We start from the raw sequence: 21962 nt of genomic DNA on the forward strand, positions 1-21962 counted from the left end.
AGACAACATACAATAATGATTGACCACAACGACCATTGAAGAAGAGGAAGTAGAAGCTATCATCAAAGGGTGTGGAGGAAACAAACATCTAGAGCCCAGCGGCTTTTCGCTCAGGTTCCACAGTGGTTATACAAATGGGATTCGAAGCTAAAATTCTATTATCAAAGAGGATTGTTTAGAAAGAGTTTTAATACTTCCTTCATAAAATTCTATTATCAAAGAGGATTGTTTAAAATTCTTTTTTATATGCAAATTCCTTGGACTATCGTCACTACACATGCCTCGATGGGCTATAGTTATGCCTTCTAAGGCATTGTCATTACCTCATGCAGCCATATTACAACACATAGAAGTTGAACATTTTCTTATATAGACAAACCCATCATGATCTTTGTGATAGGCATCAATTACAAATTCAAGCGGTAAAACAAAGGTACATAACATTATAGCTAGTTTGCATAAGAGCTGCTTTTGCCAAAAGAAGTGTTGCCATGTTCCCTTCGTGAAGGATATGCTTCAATGTGATCTCCCCTAGTAGCAGTGCCTTCTCCATTAACCACCTGCATTCATAGATCAAATCATTGTAAGTTGGATAATCATTGTGAAGAAATCGTATGACCTCCGTGGCATCTGTCTCTATTTCAACTGGGAAGATTTTTTCCCTGATTGTTAGTTGAAGTGCATGCCGTAATGCTTGTAATTCCGCTTGGATTGGCGTTGTTGCATGGCACTTTTTGAATTAGCCCATTCTCCATAGGCCTCTGTCATTACGTATGGCTCCGTTGATTCCCCTTGTAGACAATTGCTCCTAAAGGCACCATCAATGATGATCTTATACCCGTGTGCATCCAATTTTTCGGTTTGTTTTGCATTGTTCCGTTTTAATTTTTTGTTTTTAAGGTTTTGAAAAGATGTCCCCTAATCTGAACTAAAATAAATTTAGTTAGATTAAGTTTGTTTCTCTCCGGTTTAGTCTTTTTCAGTTTGATTTTTTCGATTATTTAGTTGTATCGTATAAGATAATAGGAATCCAAATTAGTCTAATAGTTATAGTTATATATATGAATAACGAAAAAAATGACGAAAAAAAGAATAATTATGGTGCTGAATGGAAAGTTGTAATATCAAACTCTTTAATATGTTTTCTAAATTCATTTTAACATATCAATAGTAAAGCATATTTGATTGAGATAGACAAATACTACTAGTCTCTTATAGCTAAGAAGCTAATAAGTTTGTACGTCTAATATCACAATTAAAGTAGTAGGCATTATTTAATACTATTTGATTCCTTTACTAACCATATACCAATAATCAAATATTTTTTTATGAAAATAATATGTATATATACTATATATTATGTAATTTAATTTTTCAATTTTTGTTTTTAAATTTCTAAAATACAAATTAACCAAATTTAGGCATGACATCTAGTGGTGGGTGTTCGGGTAGTTCAGATTGGATATGAAAATTTGGTTTAAATTTTTTTATTTTCGGATTGAAGAAATTATAATCCAACTCTAATCAAAATAAGCTCGGATTGGATTGGATTTTTTAAGTTCGATTTTGAATTTTGGGTTCGAGCCTATAAGTTGAGCTTCTTCTTTGTCTTACAATAAATGGACATTCAAATAAAGTATTCATGCCAGATTTTCATATTAGTTTCTCATTCCCGCTACAATCATCCAAATAAAGTATTCATGCAAATAATAAAATTATTACCAAGAAAATACAATAGACGTATTAACAATTAACAATTCAAACATACTAAAACCACTTTCACATAGAAAGTATCATGACATATCATTTAGTAAATGTATTAGGTGTATAGACAATGTCCCGTGAGTAGGGTATTGGACTTATAGTGTAACGATCCGGTCAGTTATTTTGTGTATTTTAGCGTTGTTCCCTATTTGATATTCCCTATATGTCTATTTGATGTTTGGTGACTAGCGGGGATGGTCGAGTTGGTTTTGGAAAGGTTTGAGAGTGATTGGAACACTTAGTTTTATTTTTGGAAGCTTAAGTTTGTAAGAATTGATCAAGGTTTGTCTCTTATGTGAACGACCTCGGATTGGTGATTTGATAGTTCCAATATGTTCATATGGTGATTTTGCACTTAGGCATATGTTCAAATTTGGATTTGGAGTTTTCTATGATGTTTGGGCTCTATGTACCAAAAGTTACAATTTGAAGGTTTGGAGAGTTCCTAAATTTGATTGGGGGTTGATTTTAATGATACCAGATTCAGATTATTGTTTCAAGATTTGGAATAGGTTTATTTGTCATTCGGGACTTATGTGCATAGTTAGATTGAAATTCGAAATGTTTAGGCATGGTTAGGACATGTTTGTGGAAGTTAGAAGGTTTGAAACTTAAGAGATTGATCGACGATTTTTGGTTTGATGTTAATTATGGTGTTTTGATCCTTTGGTTAGGTTTGAGTGAGGTATTAGGACTTGTCGGTATGATTATACAGGGTTTCCTAAGGGGTTAAGTTGGGAGTTTTTTATGGGTTCCGGATCATTTTGGAGTTGAGAGGCAGCTTTGGTGCTAGTGTGTCGCACCTGTAAGGCATTATGTATATGTGCGAGTCCGCAGAAGTAGACTTGTGATCGCAGATGCAGGTAGGTGTTGGGAGCTAGAGGACTGCTTCTGCGAAAGCTTGTGCGCAGAAGCGGAAAGTGGTCGCACCTGCGGGATCGCAGAAGCGGAGATGGGCTCAATAGGTGCGAGAGGGATGATATTTAATGAAAGCTCGCAGATGCGAGGTCTTGGACACAAGAGCAGTGTTGCGGATGCAATACTTTTGTCCGCAAATGCGGAAGTCTCTGTGCAAACTAATATTTTGAGGGTTTGGTTCATTTATTATTTGGAGCTTTGGAGCTTGGCTAGAGGCGAGTTTGTGAGGAATTTACCATACTTTAGAGGGTAAGTGATTTCTACTTGATTTTGATGTTAGATCTTGATTCCCCATTGTTTTGTGCACTTATAACATGGATTTGGAGGAGAAAAATTGGGGTTTTGTGCTAGATTTTGGAAAATGGATAATTGGGATTTGAACCCAGTTTGAAGTTGGATTTGGATATAACTTATATGTTTAGACTCATATTCGAATGATTAATCGGGATTTGTGATTTTGGTCGGGTTCAGGAAAATAAACTCGAGTTGACTTCTTAGTTGATTTTGTGTAATTGATTAAAGATCGAGCCTTTATGCTTCGTTATTATTTTTTTAGCATTATTTGAAATCGTGGTCTGTTATGTGACTAGATTTGAGCCGTTCGGAGGTCGATTCACGAGGAACACATTTTTGGAGTATTGACTTGGCTCGTTTGAGGTAAGTATCTTACCTAGCATTTGTCTGAGGGACTAGTTGCTTGAATTATTGTTGGCTACGTGCTAAGGGTAGCGTACATGCAAGGGGTCGAACGTATGTGCGTGCACAGGGTTTATTTATGTTCGGGATAGTTCTTAGGCTATATTATGCCTTAATTTGGATATTGTGATTCTTACTATCATGCTTATTATGTTTGTATGACTATGTAACCTCGTGAATCATATTAGAGATCATGTGTAGGTTCGCTTTTCCTATTTGAACATAATACTCATTGTTGTGTGGCGTAACCGCCTAATTTGAGTTGTAATCGTACACTTTGCACATACATACACTTTAGCATGCTATTTTATCGGCCTAGAAGTATGTGATTTGATATCAATTGACTGTATACATGTATTCTTGTATCTACTTTATGTGTTATGGACTGATTTGACAGCAAGTAAGTTGTCCCTGCAGGTTGAGTTGACTATGGCACGTGATTATCCATGCGCTTCTTATGATTATGGCACGTGAGTTGTCCATGCAGCGTGTGGATAAGGATCCATCCCCTTAGGGTCGTCCTCTCATGTTTCTCCTTGATGACGTACACGTAGTTGTGGAAATCTGATCTGTGTTGAGTTTTGTATATCTTTTTTATATGCAAATTCCTTGGATGTATATTACCAACACTTTCTTTCGCGGAGTCCGATCACGGCCTGATCGGCTAAGCTGCCTCATTTGAGACATATACCTCAATCACAATTTCATTCTCATTTTCCCGTTTCAATATCAACACAATACCACCATGTGTGCAGCATGGCGTCCGATCACGGCCTGATCGGCTAAGCCGTCTTACCAAGACGTTTCCCATTTCCATCAATCATCTCACTTCAATTTTTGTTTCACATATATCAGTTCATCGGCACTTGGGGCCACAATTATCACATCATACTTGGCACTAGGCCACATTTCATAACTCACATTTCACACCATTTCCACTTTCAATATTAACCTCGCAATTTAAGATAATGGGCACATACGAGAGCAATTCAGGTCGTAAGCATAGAGAGGATTTCACATAGTTTGGCATAATAACTACAATTTAAACTTGACTTGAAATCTAGGCATTTTAGCACATAGTTTACATTCTTCACACATCCTCAATTTATCAAGAATAGCATATTGAACACATTGAGACACACCTTTAACATATATTCTTGCAACATCAATTCATTTGAAATACAAGTACTACATCAATCAAATTTCGGGCTTACAATATTTGCATGGACACCAAGGGAGCTCAATTTCTAAGAAAAGGGGGTTTTAGCCATACATACCTCAATAGAGCTTTTCTTACAATAATTCTGGAACTCTTAGCAACTTCGATCTATTTTATGGGAATTACAAGTTGAACCAAGAATTAGAGAGATGATCAAGATTCTAGCTTATTTGAGCACATTATCAAGCACTAAGTGTGCATTATGATTTTAAGACCTTTTTGTGAGAGATAATATCATCTTACACCCCATTTGTTACATTTTTAGCTCACAGTCTCCCCATACCCTTTTATCATACATGCATGCAAGAAATCAACCCTTATACCCATGAAATCACTTGTTAATTACTTATTTTAACAGGAATTTCGAAATCAAAGGTTAGGCCACAAGTTCTTACCTCTTAGGATAAAGGCTTAGTAACTTTACTATCTCCAAAGATTTAGGCAAGGATTGAATAGTGACTTGGTGAGGGGTCTAGAACTCTGTCTCTCACTCTAAGTGTAGTAAAAAAAATGGCACAAGAGGGTTTAATGGGGTGTATTTAACGGGATGGGGTCAGATTTTAAAAGCTAGAAAATAGGAGCCCCGACTCAATCTGCGGTCGCATATGCGGCCCGCAAAAGGGACCGCAAAAGTAGCCCTCAAGACTTGAATATTTTGCCCAGGTATGCGACCAATATACGGTCCGCATACCGATTCTGCGGTCACATAATGCACCGCAGAATTACCCTTTGCAAAAATCCCAAGGAGGTTATGCGACGACTATGCGGCCCGCATATCTATTGTGCGATCGCATAATTGGCCGCATAGTTGTCTTCAAAATTAGCCAACATTCTATCTCACTCTGCGGCAGCTATGCGGCCCGCATTGCTATTATGCGGCCGCATAATGGGCCGCAGAAACGCGCTCTTCTAAAATACATTTTTCCTTAACTTTTTAATGCACAAATCAATCCAAAACGACCGAACCTCTTAACTTGGCACTACAAGATTTCGGGTTTTTGAGTAAAAATTTCACGGGACCTCACATATACGCAATGGAATAATAAAAACAAACTAATTACGTCCATCTTTTTTTCTCTCAGGCTTTCTGTTGGTCAACAACCAACCAAAGTGCTCTATACTTCTTCAAATATAAAAATAAATGATCGAAGGTATTAAAGAGAAGTAAGAATCTTGACCTAATTGAATCTATGGTAATAATTGATATATGAAATCAATTACCCCCAAAGAACGACACTTAAGAACCAAAATGTAAAGATTTGATGAAGAAAGAACTACCGTAAGAAACAAAGCTTGAAAGTAATCCCAAAGTTCAACCTGAAGAATAAAATTTCCACCTCACAAAGGTATTTGTAATCAGTATGCAAAATCTCTCCAAAAAATAAGTCTATCAAGTATTTATAGCTATTACATAAAGTTAGGAAAAGACAATTCTTATTCCAGTGAAGAAAGAAAATAACTAAAACAAGAAAATAATAGAAATAAGTAACAGAAAGCCTCTGCTCTCCAAGGATAATAATATGGAAACCAGAAACCTACCAAGAAAAGGAAACAACATCTCCCTTCATGAAAAGAAATGCTAAAATAACTTATGAAAGGAAACAAAAAAACAAAAAAGTCTTATTTTTAGAAGGAAACAAGAAACAATGCTAAAATACTTTATTCTTCCACAATGAGCTCCGTGCTAGCTGCGCTATCCAAGACCGCATCACCTGACATGCCAAAATACCTTTAAACAATTGACAGTAACTTAAACACCCTTGGGGCTTGTTTGGGTGAACAAAGACAAGAGGTTGTTTCAGGTACACCAGGTTACTAAGAGTGCTATTTAAAAAGCATTCATAACATCCAATTAGTGAATTAACCAAAACGTAGATGTCGCAAGAGTTAGGACAGTGCAGATGGTGATTGGTTTCACCACTGGATTAAACGTCTTATCATAGTCTAATACATGGTATTGTTTATATTCTTGAGCTACTAGACGAGCTTTAAATTGCTCAAGATAGCCTTCCACTTTTTGTTTTACCGACCTAACGACAACCAATTATGTTCGTATTTGGAAGAGGTAAGACTGGTCCTTATGTATTATTTTGAAAGGATAAATGATACTATTAACAAAATGGGGAAAGCTCCCGATACAAGAGATATACCAAAAAGTAGAGAATCTACAGCAAAACATGATTCTCTACGAAAGACACCCATTCGTCTATACAAGTAGGGATTTTGCGAGTGCACCAAAAAGTAATCAAAGACAAAAGGCTATTCCTCAAGTGTAGAAAATCATTTTCAATCCCCTCAAAAGCTCTCATATTTCTCTCTCCATTCGACCCATATAAGAGCTAACCAAGTAGCCTTCCATGCCTTTGTCTTCTTCACCCCTGTCCACCAACCTAGTTGTGCAGCACATCTCTAACAATACCTGAATCACCCACTGTACACCAAAGTAATTCAGGACCACCTTCCACAAACCCTATGTCATTGTACAATGCACCAATAGATGATCAACTTCTTCATCCGAACATTTACACATGTAGCACCAGTTGTGCAGCACATCTCATGTATTATTAGCCATAAGAGCATTATATTCTTCAATCATTTTAACTTGTACTCGAAGCAAAATGTTTACCTAGACAATGCATGTTTTAACTCCAACAGAATTTGACGAAAGTTAAAAATGAAGAAAGGACAACCACAACCCTAAAAGTAATTTTTCAAATCCAAAATTTCACCTCCCATTTTAATACTAAAAAACAATAGATCCTTTACTTATCACAACAAATGCTTTCACATTCTAATTGAAGCATGGGACGCAGGAAAAAGTTCACTTGCTCTTTACACGCCATGGAAAAGGGCAATGAACAGAACCCTACGGAGAAGCGAGATCCTGGCTATTATCTTATTTGCCGAGGGTTTTTGAGATATGTCTGTCTGGTAGGTTCAACTAGAGGATGTGAACGCTGGAAATGGTGGAATGATGGGCCTCGTGAGCATGGAATGTGTCAACAGGTTTGAAGGTGAGACTAGGTGAGCATGGAATGTGACAGCATGGTCAAAGGGGCGTCAATGAAGGCACACACTTCTGTTTGAATTTCTACCATATGGAGAGGTAGAAAGAATGTTCATACTAAGAACTCACGGCTTAATGAAACTTTTATTTTGTTGGAAAAGGAATCATCTTAGCTATTGCTAGCGTTTGAGGAGAACGAGAATAGTGGTAGTGAGTTTAATTGGTTAACCACTCCATCTACCATACTTGGGACTTTTCATTTTTCCAACCCTAAGGAACTATCGAGATTCAAAAATCATTGAAAGGACTAGAAGATACTGATCGAGGATGATGCTTTATGACAGAACTTAGTTCTTGTCAGGAAGGACATGGTGAAAACATTAAACATAGATGTGACCATGTTATTGACTTGCTTTGAGATTTAGGTTGTTTCCTAAATTACCATGATTCGCATCCAAACAAGACACAAATTAGAAAGACTTGGAACCACTTTATACAACTAGAAGATGCTTGGATATAACAAACAACTATAACATAGATCACAAGAAATAATGGACGTAAAAGCAGCACCTGTATTTGGATTGGATAGCTAATACTTGACATGTGGCTCATGTCATATTCCAATTATTACCTCCTACATTGATCTTACACAATTACAGAGTTAGTTTTTTTTGAGAAAGTTAAATAACAATTTAGGTTTTCCTTATTACTTGGTCTCGAATTTCTTGAATTATAGGGGCATGCTGATTGATATAAACAAAATTGAAACTAAATCCAAGGAAGGAAGAGATATAACTTCACCTATTCTTTTTACTATAGTTTTTGAGGTGCATGTGCGGGCACACTAGGATGGATAAGATTAGGAATGATGATATTAGGGAGAAGGTGCACGTGGCTCCAATTGATGACAAGATGCGGGAAGTGAGGCTCAGATGGTTCGGCCATGTTCAGAGGAGAAGCCCAGATGCTCCGGTAAGGAGGTGTGAGCGGCTGATTGTGGAGGGCACGAGAGGAGGTAGAGGGCGGCCTAAGAAGTATTGGGGAGAGGTGATAAGGCAAGATATGGCAAGGCTTCAGATTTCCGAGGACATGACACTTGATAGGAAGATGTGGAGGTCGAGTATTAGGGTTGTAGATTAGGAGGTAGTTGAGTCTTGCCTTACTTTGTACCTTTGTGAGCCTAGTCTGGTAGGGTTTTTGTCTAAGATAGCTAGTGACAATGTTGTGTCTTACTATTTCGTTTTTCAGTGCAGGACCTATTTACTAGCCATCGCTTCTACTTTACATCTTTCTTCTGGATTTCATGTTGTTCCTGTTTTTCCTATGATTTCTATGGTGAAACTAATATTGTCTCATTTTGTCTTTTTATTCTCTTGAGCCGAGGGTCTTTTGGAAATAGCCTCTCTATTCCTTCGGGGTAAGGATAAGGTCTGCGTACACACTACCCTCCTCAGACCCCACTAGGGGGATTTTACTGGGTTGTTGTTGTTGTTTTTGATCCATTAATATTAGAAAAGGCCCAAAAAAACATAGAAAAGAGTTGTGTTACCGGATATGTATAAAAGATACCATAGTCTAGAACTCATAGTTCAGAAGATGAAGATTATGTTATACAAAGTGTTAATTAAAAGCAACTGCTTCATCGCTTAGTCAAAGTGAGGGATGATCGCTTCATGTGTGAAGTCATGCGGTTTGGAGAAGTGCACTTCACACGATGAGGAATAAAGTGGCAACGATTATTTGAATCTTACTTTAAAAGATGAAAAAATAAAGAGACCAGGGGAAATGACACTATGCCCTAGTCCTAATTTGTGTGGCACCATGTGATTGATCATGGATTTGAATCTTTTTGACACATAAGCTTAATATGTATATGTATGAAACATCAAAAGTATTCTTCTAGTTGGTCTACACAAATCTTGTCAACCTCTAGAAGAGTATGTCATAAGGGACAATGTGAGAAGGTAAATATTATTACAACAACAACAACAAACTCAGTATAATCTCACAAGTGGGGTATGGGGAGGTTAGTGTGTACGCAAACCTTACCCTTACTTTGTGAAGGTAGAGAGGTTGTTTCCGATAAACCCTCGGCTCAAAGAACAGTGACAAGGAAGCAACCAACCATAACAATAACAAGAAAGAAAAGAAAAAACAAAGACTCGTGTATATTAACAAATATCCAGAGATAGGAAATACAAGAATATTACTAATACTATCGGTAGGAAGGACACAACATATAATAAAAGGTCTAGGAACAGGAAATAAGAATATTACTAACACTGCCGGTAATACTAGGAGACACCCTCGATTATCTATCAACCTTCGACCCTAATTCTCGACCTCCAAACCTTCCTATCTAGGGTCATGTCCTTGGTAAGCTGAAGTAACGTCATGTCTTGCCTAATCACCTCTCCCCAGTACTACTTAGGCCTACCTCTACCCTTCCTCAGACCAGTCATGGTCAACCTCTCACACCTCCTAACCGGCACGTCTATGTCTCTCCTCATCACGTGTCCGAACCATCTCAGCCTCGCTTTCCGCAATTTGTCTTCCACAGGGGCCACTCTCACCTTGTCCCTAATAACTTCATTCCTAATCTTATCTTTCTTGCTATGCCCACATATCCATCTCAACATCCTTATTTCTGCTATTTTTATCTTCTGGACATGGGATTTCTTGACTGGCCAACACTCCGCACCATACAACATAGTAGATCTAACTACCACTCTGTAGAACTTGCCTAAGGTAAATATTAGGAGTTTCAAAATATATCAACGTTTCAATCTTTATGGACAGATAAAAAAAAAGAAACGGTGTCAAACAAATTGAGACAGCGGGAGTATTAAGTTCGCATATGTTTGTTATAGTTTTATTTTTGAGAAGTCTTAGCTTCACTTCAAAATAAGCATACGTTTCATTTCTCACTTTTTGCTTTTGGCCCACAAACCTTATTCCTATTTTACACTTTTCACTTTCTAAACCATAGGTCACATAAACAAATGAGTCAAAAGGCTGGACCGCAAAGCAATATCTAAGGATAATTGTTGTATTACTGTTTGATACTGAAGATGGTCAATATAAGCACATGGACGGTGTTCGTTCTTTGAATTAGGTAAAGATTGGAGGCAACTTCCACTAGTTTGAGCCACATTAAATGTACAACAGGTACATTCAATCTTGCATGAAGGTCTGCCATGAAGAGATTATCACATCTGCATATGTCCATCCTGTGTGCAATCTCTAGATTTCTTTTTCTAGACCCATTATGTTGATTGTTAAGGCTGTATCTGTGGAGCTATCCATGAGAATTGAAAGGAAAAAGTAAGAAAAGAAAGAAGCCCGGTTCGAAGAGTAATGGAAAGTTCAGGGGATCAAAGCTAAGAGACCAGATGGAACTCAAGAAGTTGGAATTTCATGCCAACTATGAAAAAGACGCTATGAGAAGAAGGCTAGCTGAACAGAACAAATAAGGCTAACGTACCGTGTCAGAATATTAGGAGAAAAAACAACAAGAACAAGAGAAGCAGATTAAAGATGCTTGTTGAGAAGTGGAATGCCAGCATCTACTGCTTCAGACTAAGTTGCGGAGTAAAACTGACAGACTTGGTAAGACAAGTACGGGAGCATATATGAGTGCGGTGGAGTTTGGGTTGGTTTGAAGTGTATCACTTGTATAGCTGACACTTTATAAGCTTACTTGTTTGAAGCAGTGAGTAGAGTACATTAATAGTCGGGAACAAGGTGTGCCTCAGGAAAAAATAGCTTGAAAGGTAGCGTCTTGCAATGAAATAAGAGAAAACTTCTTATTAACTTGACTAATAAACAAAGTGCAAATGGAACCCCTAATATAAGATTCTTGGGATATATACAATATGCTAGGTAATCATCCTCTATGCCTAATAAAACAAGTAAACATTCTATAGTTAAGTACATAATACCCTAACATATCCTATAGAATATATTGCAATATTTTCCTTACTCTAGTTCAATAACACATATGTGGGTCTATATAACTATCCTCGTAATATTCAACTTGCTCCTCAAACTCAAAGTGAGAAAATCAACTTGAGTTTTGTTTTGGAAACACAGAAAGTTTCCGTAGAAATATCATTGGAATAGTGCACAATCACCCTAAAAAAAGGCTATGATGGAACTCTTTCCTCTGGAAAATAGCTGTAACTGCACACTGAAAGAAATTGCTCTCTATACTACAGATGAAAATGGACTCACTCTCAGCCACCAAAAATGGTGTTTGTTGCAAGTCTCCATAACATCATCAGCTTTGCTTGAATTGGCAAATAATAGCAAGAAATTCAAGGTTTAGAGAAGATTGTTAGTCACTTATGGTGGAGGCTTTAATCACCATGAGAGGAGCAACTCCACAATGGTTGCTCGAGAGAGAAGGGTGTCAATCATCTGAGAGAAGAGCCGCACCAATTGCCAAATATAGAAAAGACAAAAAGAATAAAATTGGTAGGGCAGGCAGCTTAGGCGAAAGCTGGTTGAGATTGTACTAAAACCATAGAGGCTCTCACAACATGTGAAGAAAACAAGAAAACTTCTTAGTGACTAAATTTTTGATTAACAATGTCAAGATTCACATTGCAAGATTAGTCGAACTTGAGTAAGGAAAATATTATAGATAATTCTATAAGATACATAAGGATATTATGGAAGATGCACATATTACACGAAGATGGCATGCATAATTCCATATTTTAAACGAAAAACAGTACATGAGTATTGTGCTAGGTGATTTGGCTAGCGTTTGGATATAGATTTCTTAAAAGTTGAAAAAAGAGTTTTTGAAATTGTGCTGAAAAATAGTTTTTGAAAGTTAAGTTGTGTTTGGACATACGTTTTATTTTGAAAAAAAATTGAAGTTTTGTGACTGGGAAAAAAAATTCACCCAAAAACTTCCCTAAACTAGTCTTTGGGTACTTGAAAAAAATTTAAAAATTTTCCAAAAACTGATCATATTCCATGAACAAACAATGTTTTCAAATAAAATTAAAAACAATTGCCAAAGTTTATGGCCAAACGGGAGCTTAGAACAGGCCGAGAGTCGACGAGATTTTGCGTATTGTTGGTGTATTAGAGCTAAGGAAGTTGAAGGAGGGGAAAAACGACCAGGCCAGACGAGATTCCGGTGGAATTTTGAAAAGGCGCGCGCAGGGCAGGTTTGGAGTGGCTACCTGGATTGTTTAATGTTATTTTTAGTATGGCAAATGCCCGAAGAATGGAGATGGAGTATGATGATTCCGTTGTACAACAACAGGGGTGATATTCAAAATTGCAACAACTACAGAGGCATCAAGCTGCTAAGCCACACTATGAAGGTTTGGGAGAGGGTGGTGGAGATGCGAGTAAGGAGGAGTGTGTCTATTCTCGAGAACCATTTCGGATTCATTGTCGAGACGTTCCACCATGGAAGCCATCCATCTTGTGAGGAAATTGATGGAGCAGTATAGGAAGAGGAAACAGGACTTGCATATGATGTTCATTGATCTAGAAAAAGCATACGACAAAATCCAAATGGAGGCTTTATGGAAATGTTTGGAAGCTAAAGGTGTATCGGTAGCATACATTAGGGCGATTAAAGACATGTATGATGAAGCTAAGACCCAGGTGAGGACAGTGGGAGGAGACTCGGAACACTTCCCAGTCATGATGGGGTTACACCAAGGATCATCATTTAGCCCATTTCTATTTGCCTTGGTGATGCATATATCGACACGTCACATTCAAAGGGAGGTACCATGGTGCATGTTATTTGCAGATGACATAGTACGGAATGACGAGACGCAAGGCAAAGTTAATGCTAAGTTGGATGTTTGGAGACAGACCCCGGAGTCTTAAGGCTTCAGGTTGAGCACTAAAACAGAATACTTGGAGTGCAAGTTTAGTGACGCACCTCAAGAGGCTGGCGTGGTAATGAGGTTGGACTCATTAGTCATCCCTAAGAAAGGAAGTTTCAAGTACCTTTGGTCAGTGATCCAAGGCAATCGGGAGATCGACAATGATATCACACACCGTATTGAAGTAGGATGGATGAAATGGAGGCTAGCATATGGTGTCTTGTGTGATAAAAGAATGTACCACCAAGACTTAAAGATAAGTTCTACAAAGTAGTAGTTAGACCGATTATGTTGTAAGGGGCGGAGTGTTGGCCCGTCAAGAACTCTTATGTCCAGAAGATGAAAGTAGCGGATATGAGGATGTTGAGATGGATGTCGGCATACTAGGAGAGATATGGTCAAGAATGAAGATATTCGGGACAAGGTAGGTATGGACAAGATGCAGGAAACGAGGCTGAGATGGTTCGGACACGTAAAGAGGAGATGTCCAGATGCCTTAGTAAAAAGGTGTGAGAGATTGGCGATGGCGGGTCCGAGGCGAGGTCGAGGTAGGCCGAAGAAGTATTGGGGAGAAGTGATTAGGCACGACATAGTGCATCTTCAGCTTACCAAGGACATGACCCTCAATACCCTCCTACCCTTAATAAGAGGGTCTAGAGGGCGAGAATTAAGGTAGAAGATTAGTAGGCAATCGAGCGTCTCTCCCTTTATTCTAGTAGTAGTAATGTACTTTAGTTTTTCCATACTCTTAAATTTCTATTACTATTTGATGTTGCTTACGTTTTGGATTTTCTACTATCTTGTTGTTACTGCTTCCTTGACTTTCACACCATTGCATTCTTTCTATATGTGATTATGTATGTTTGTCTTGAGCCAAAGGTCTATCAGAAATAGCCTCTCTACCTGCATAAGGTAGGGGTAAGGTTGTATACTAACTACCCTTCCCAAACCCCACTTGTGGGAGTAACACTGGTTTTTTTATTGTTGTTGTTGTATATAAGGATATTATGCATTTAATTATATAATATTTATATGTCGTCTTAGGCATAGAGAATGATTGCATATTATACTGTACATTTGACTAGAATCTTATATAAGAAACCCCTCTTGTACCTTGTTAATCAATCAAACTAATAAGAGGTTTTCTTTTCTTTCTTCAAATGGCATCAATGCAGGCAGACGTCCTTGGTTCAGGTCTCACCGCTATCTACGGAAAAAAACTATCTCTAGGTGTTTGGTCAAAGAAAGGAATTAGGCCTGCACATGAGGAAACATATTATAACATGAAAAAACAAACAAAATGTCCCTCTTTAAAAATTCATGATTACTGATTAGGTGGTCACACACTACAACACTTTTCTACTTCTGTCACTTTTTCAAGTGTTAACTACAATTGCAAATGTGGTCCTTTATTGAGTTAATGGGCCACAATTTTATGGAAAAGGAAGTATATGTGATTTGAATGAGCAGCAATAAAAGGTCTTTTCAATGTTCCTTGTGTTATGCAGAAAGTGAAACCTGCCAAATATGACTAAATTGAGTGAGGGTTTCTCAAATTTCATCCCAAAGCTAAATCTGATCCCTACTTAAGGAGAGTAGATTTACTGGGTTACAAGGAGGTGATAGACCAGCAGCTACCAGGATTAATAGATTTTATTTTCATTGGAATAGGATGAGCAGTTTAAGAAGATCAAGCAATACACCTTGCATAATCCAACATCATATCACAAACCTATACTTTTATTGAAGTAATGGTAGTTTTATTGATCAAAGCATCCAGGGACACAACAAAACAAAACTATACTTTTGGATGTGATAATTGGGAATAAGTAATTTGTATTTTAATTTTGAGAATTAGTGGATGCATATGGATTTATGGATCTCGCTAGTAACTGGTGGTCTTCCAATAGAGTTAAGAGGCGGGACCAATTATATATTAGCTGAAAAGTTGTTAAGAGAGATCTTTAAAAAGCAGAGCTGGAACGTTCATAGACAGGAAGAAACCAAGAAGACAGATTTTGAACATATTGAGAGATTGGAAAACTAAAACCTACAGCTTGACAGATGAGGAACTAAGGCAGAAAAAGTTCCCTACTGGAGGAGTTGCAAAAACTGGCAGAGGAGGAATATATTTGCGACAGAGATAAAGTGTTTTGTGATATACGTGTGGGGATAAACAGAATTCTTTTTTCAAAGGATTGCAAATGCAAATAGGAGGGTCCAACAACAGAATTATAAAGGGTGGAGGTGGTTGGCAGGAGTAAAGACAGTGGAAGAACCAGATATTAAAGGAAAAAATTTTGAGTTTCTAATAACATCTTTGTGTTGAAGAAAATTTATTGTTATAACCTGGATTTCTAACACAAATGACCTATTCAAATCATGGATTAATGCTAGATTATGAGGAATGAGGATCTTCCAAAGACAACATACAATAATGACTGACCACAACGACCATTGAAGAAGAGGAAGTAGAAGCTATCATCAAAGGGTGTGGAGGAAACAAACATCTAGAGCCCAGCGGCTTTTCGCTCAGGTTCCACAGTGGTTATACAAATGGCATTGGAAGCTAAAATTCTATTATCAAAGAGGATTGTTTAGAAAGAGTTTTAATAATTCCTTCATAGCTCTAATTTCCATGAAGAAAGTTGTATTTGGGGTGAAAGGATTATAGCCTAACAACCTAGTGTGAGCGTGTGTAAGATTATCTCCAAACATGCTGGTAGAAAGGATGAAAGTTTCAGCATTAAATTGTTCTAGATTTTCAAATGACCATTGTTTTTTTTTTAATAAGGTAAAGTTTAAGGGAAGGAAAATTACTAATGCAGCTTTGATTGCTAATGGATACCTGAAGTTGAGACAGCCAGTGCCTAGGACTGTTCATAATTGTGTAAAAACTGAACCAAAATTTTCCTTTATCCAGTTTTGATAATATAATAACTTAATTCGGTTTAAATATTATATGGTAGCGAACGCCGGACTGCTAAGACCGGCAATGTTATATAGTAGTAAATATTTTATGTTGGGCTGCTAAAGTCCAACATATCCACAAGATGAGTATTGTAGAGATGCGGATGCTAAGATGGATGTGTTGTCATACAAGATAAGATAAAAGATTAAATATGATCACATTCACCCGTGTTTAGAAAAGCGATCGCTTCGTCGCTTTAAGCGCGAAGCGACGCGACGCGACCCAGTATCGCTTCTAGCTGCCTGAGGCGACTCGACCGAGGGAAGCGCACGCTTCAATGGACGAAGCGACGAAGCGACGAAGTGAGGAAAGCGATGAAGCGATCGTTTCTGTTAAAAAAGCGCAGAGGGCCCTTTTTAAAAATAAAAATAAAACTAAAAAACAGACCCTTAAATCGACAAAACAGACCCCTTCGACAAAACAGAGACATCGACAAAACCTAGGGTTCTCGCAATTGCTGACCCCTTCTTTCTCGCTCAAGCTCGACCCCTTCTCGCTCAAGCTCGACTATTGCTGACCATTTCTCCAGTCCAGGTAATTTCTTCTTCTCCTTTCTTCTTCAGTTCTTCTCATTTTTTTCTTTTTTCTTTCTTCTTCTTCTTCTTCTTCTTTCTTTCTCCGGTCCAGAACAGATTCTCCTATTTTTTTCTTTCTTTTTCCTTCTCATTTTAGTGTATATTTCAGTATGTAAAATTAATTATTATATATATGTTATATTTTCAATTTATTTGATTAATTTTATATGTATTTCATTTTAGAAAATTTATTATTATATATTTATATATATATATATATATATGTTATATTTTAGTTTATTTGATTTTTTTAATGTGTATTTCAGTTTATAAAATTAATTATTATATATATTATATGTATTTTCAGTTTATAAAATTAATTATTTTTTTATTACGCTTCACTTTAATTAAGCGTGCGCTTCGCTTTTGAAGCAAGGCGAGCCCTTGTCGCTTTTTTGCGCTTCTCGCTCTTAAAAACACTGCATTCACCAAAAGGTGCAAGTAGCACGTATTGAGGATTAAATGAGAGAACAACGCTTGAGATGGTTTGGTCATGTCCCACGCCGACCTACAGATGCACTGGTCCATAGGTGTAAAGCTAAAATGAGGAAAAGTGTTAAACAAGGATGGGGTAGACATAAAATCCCATGGAAACGAAATTGGCTCGAAATATGTACAAATCTTTGGAGTCAATGTAGACTTAGCTAAAGATATGACATAATAAAAGAAAAAGATCCATACTGGTGATATCTACTAGTCAGGAATAGGATTTAGACTTGTTAGAGAACTTCTATTATTGTTATTATATAGCTTATTTTTCACTTTTACTTCATTTGGTATGATGATGATATCAGTTGAGTTTAAACGAAGAACTGAGGATTCATAGAACTGACCTCAACTTGTTTTGGACTGGGGAATAGTTGTTGTTGTTGTTGTTGTTGGATTGTGTTCGATATTCTATAAAAAGAATTACCAAACCAATTGAAATATGAATTTACTTCTATACAACAACAACGACAACATACCCAGTATTATCCGATCTGGGGAGGGTAGTGTGTACGCATACCTTACCCCTACCTTGTGAGGATCTAAGTAAACTATTTTCGAGGCCCAATTTCGGGAGGCCTAGTTAAGTCGAAACAGAAATGAAATAGCCGAACCATAACGAGAAAATCCAAACCTAACCATATTTATTTCAGTTCAGTTTCACCAAAAACTGAGAACTGAAACGAAATTTGATAAAAAAGCAAACTGAAAGATGAACACTCCTACCAGCACTCCTCCTCTCTCTAACAACCAGCGCTCTCGTTTCTCTGCTTAAGGCGCAATGTCTCTCTTCTTCCTGCGTCCCACTGCTCTTTTTTCCAGTTGAACTTTCCATATATAAAAAAGAAAAGAATAGAAAGAGATGGAATAGAAGAGCATTTGTTATGCCAATGACACCAACGGGATATTAAATGAATGGAATTGGGATAAGGTCCAATGGATGGAATATAATGAATCATCTTTGTTGCAGCGTGCATCTCTCTGACCATTATCCCAATAGCAGTTTTCCTACAAGATTTCAGTGGCAGTTTTCTATGTTCATAATAAGCAAACTCAAGTTTGTTTCACCACTTTGAGTTTGAACTGGCATGTTGAATGTTAAGATAGTATATGCCTAGATTCACATATGTCATGATTCACCGTACATGAATAAGAAAAATACTATGGAATACTATATAGATACCTTAAGACATTACTTACTTAACTATTGAATACTTACTTACCTTATTAGACAAGCTGAGAAATATCACATCCAACAGAATGTGCAAATAGCACACATAGAGGATAAAAAGAGAGAAAGACACTTGAAGTCTTTCAATTATCTCCTCTGTAGACCTCCAAATGCATTGATCCGCAAGTGTGAAAGCATGAACCTATTAAAAAGGAATGATATAGATCTAAAATCACATGAAAAAACTCTGAAAAACCTACATTTTCTTGGAATCTATGCAAAAGTAGGGCAAATAAGACATAATACAAGCAAAAGACCAACATAGGTGACACCTACTTGATATAATAGAAGCAAAACATCTACATAGGTGACAGCTACTTGTCAAGTACTGTGAGGAGTCTTCTTAATCTGGTTAGAGATATCTGTGTCAATACAAAATGTAGAGAATATCTAGTGATAAAAAACCCTTCACTCAATATTGGAATAACCCGGACCAAATAGAGCGAAATGAACAGTGGTATTCATATGCTGATCCCAATCAGTTTGGGTGGCAGGCATAAATCTAGATTTTACCTACCATATTGTAGGTAACCTAAGATTCTTATATAAAGGGTAACCTAAGATTCTTATCCATAACTTCACCTAAATGAGCTTCTGTATAGGTGTCTTCTCACTTCTCAGGTCCGGATAAAGGAGAAAGATTCTACATCTCAGCTTCAGCATAAAATTATCAAATTATGATGAATTCTTAAGAAATGTGTGAGATTTAGGGAGCATCTAGTTCTAGAAAAGATAAATTATTGAGTATTGGAATGAAACTACTACAAATAAAGCAGAATGAATACAGAGGAGTGTACAGCTGATCCCAACTAGTTTAGGATTAGAGCATAAAGTCTTGGTATATATTGTCTATACCCATATAAAGCAACAGAATGGAAGCCTTCATCTCCATTACCAAAGAGCAAGTTCAGACTGGGGCTTGTTTAGAAGAAGTGAGGATGACAGAGAAGCTGATCCTCTAGCTAACAGTGCATTCTGAGTACTGTTCTGAACATGCTCACCAAGAACAGCATAAATAAACGGGAAAAATGAAAGAAAAATATGAGGACTTCACTTGTAGAACCAAAAAAAGGAACCAAAGTGAATTGTCATGAGAATAAACGTACTGTTACCTACCCAAAGAGGACTGAATCAAACACTTAAGCTCTCCATCAAACAAGCTGCAGCATCAAAGGCATGGATGAAGTTCAAGCAACTCACAACCTAATGCACAAAACAATAAACCCACACATCTGAGGGAGATTATCAAGCTGAAAATTAATCATAACTAAGCACTAATGAGGCATGGTAAGAGCGCCTACACCATTGCATGCTCTCTTATTGAAAGCCATTGGATTTCTCGTCAGGGCATGCTGCAACTTTGACTTGAATTTGATCTAAGACAAGCTTAAATACACATGCAAAAAAACAAACAAACACAATTCATCCTGCATAACAATGACTCCAAAATTGGTCGAAAGGAAGATAGGTGGCATACCCAAACCAAGCTTTCTGTAACTGACCTCTTTTAAAGGTTCTCTTTTTTACTGTCAATGACACATGATGCCAAATTTTGCCTTGAAGTCTGCATTTTAATGTAAACAGTGAGAGAATATTGTTGGAAGTTACTAATACAGTTGCTATACGGCAATCTGAAGCTTCCTCAGTTATGAGGCCAGAGTGCTGCTCAGAAGCTGCTTAGTCCATCCTTCTAATAACTCTCTCGCTATGTTTTTCTATCTTTCTGGCTACTTCAATCTTGCTTATATCCATCCTCTTCTCTTGCCAAAATCACAAATTCCAGTAACTTCTTCTGTGCAGTTTCATTTTCCTTATCGTTTCTTTTCAGTTTTAGAAAAGAAACACGCAGGAAAGCTACTGAATCATGTAATAACTGCTGGATATAAAGATGAATAAGGAAAAGAAAAACTAAGAAACATCCTAAAACAGAATGTTATTAGCTAGCAATGTTTACCACTGCGGTATCATAGATAGATGGGGGGCAAAAGACACCATAAAGGAAAGCACGACAACTAATGATCAAAGAAAAAACTAGTGAAGAGAAGCTTATTTTCTTTTGCCTCTGAAATGGATAGAAAAGTTACCAATTTCAGTGCAGTCCACATGTTACATAAGGTCGAGGTAGAGGGGCATTATGTGATTCAATTGAAAAATACATAACAAGTGAAGTGCGACCACCCTTCTCTTCTTGTTTATCTCATGTGCATAGATGGCTTGATTGGCTTCCGCAAAATAAACTTATTAGTTATTTGTATAAGTTATAAGAAGATCCTCTCCATATTATGCCCAGCAGTCAATGATCCTCTTTCCAGGAAAGAAGAGAAAGTTCTTCCAATTAAATTTTTTGAGCTCCCTATTCAGTAATATTCTGAATGATAAACAACAATGACGCAAAACTACTTTATTCCAATGCTACTTTACATTTAAAAAGCAACTTCCCTTTCCTTAAGTTGGACTTGTTCGGCTGGAAGTTGGCCATCTTAAGCAGACACTGAACCGATATCCCCTTCTAGAAAGACTTTGATGCTATAAATTTGCCCATTTTAGCACCTAAAGTACACTCTCCACATACAGAAATTTGCATATGTAGCTATAAAATCAAGTGGAGTAACATTGCAAGACATAAATGCACACACAGAGTAAAGCAACAATCGCAATACCATTGCAGTTAAATTACTGTACAAGAAGTAACATAACATAGTAACTAACTAGTCATAATAAATGAGGGCGGGAACTGGGAAAAAGCTTAATCGGAAATTACATAGTAGTATTAATAGCAAAATCAACTGATGTAAAAAAGAGAAAATAATCAGAGCAATTATTAATGTTTATACAAACTGAGAGGAGAGAATTACCTTCCGTGGCATGATCGGAGAAATTGAAGAGAGTGAAAGAGAGGAAGAGAGGGAAAGAAATTATATCGTCCGCGAAAGGGATGCTCTTCCCATTTATTTTCAGTGAAGTTTTTACTTTTACCCCAACATTAGTTCTTGCGGTGCCCTTAACCCCCTTAAATTGCTAGCTGTCTCTCCTTTTCCCCCCTTAAGAATAAGGTGTGCGTCCAATTTTTCTTTTTCTTTTTTTCTTTTTTGAGGATAAAAGGTACTTATTTATTAATAATAACTAGGGTACAGGACCCACTAAACTATTGTCACTACACATGCCTCGATGGGCTATAGTTATGCCTTCTAAGGCATTGTCATTACCTCATGCAGCCATATTACAACACATAGA

At 37.1% G+C, this 21962-nt stretch overlaps 1 long non-coding RNA gene across 10 annotated transcripts; it reads right to left on the reverse strand.

Annotated features, from left to right (window-relative positions):
• Positions 1–5890: 5890 nt before the first annotated feature.
• Positions 5891–21706, reverse strand: LOC104247470 (uncharacterized). Of its 10 annotated transcripts, none has more exons than XR_011402103.1 (6): positions 21584–21706; positions 20231–20292; positions 20030–20114; positions 19845–19931; positions 18721–18870; positions 5891–6309 (listed from the first exon to the last, which is right to left on the reverse strand). It is a non-coding gene; the product is annotated as an uncharacterized lncRNA (long non-coding RNA). The 10 variants fall into 10 exon arrangements; XR_011402104.1 differs by having other exon boundaries at positions 20231–20601; XR_011402105.1 differs by lacking the exon at positions 21584–21706 and adding an exon at positions 19005–19076 and having other exon boundaries at positions 20231–21577.
• Positions 21707–21962: the final 256 nt, after the last annotated feature.

Source organism: Nicotiana sylvestris, chromosome 9, assembly GCF_000393655.2.
Source record: "Nicotiana sylvestris chromosome 9, ASM39365v2, whole genome shotgun sequence".
In the NCBI taxonomy this organism is placed as follows: domain Eukaryota; kingdom Viridiplantae; phylum Streptophyta; class Magnoliopsida; order Solanales; family Solanaceae; genus Nicotiana; species Nicotiana sylvestris.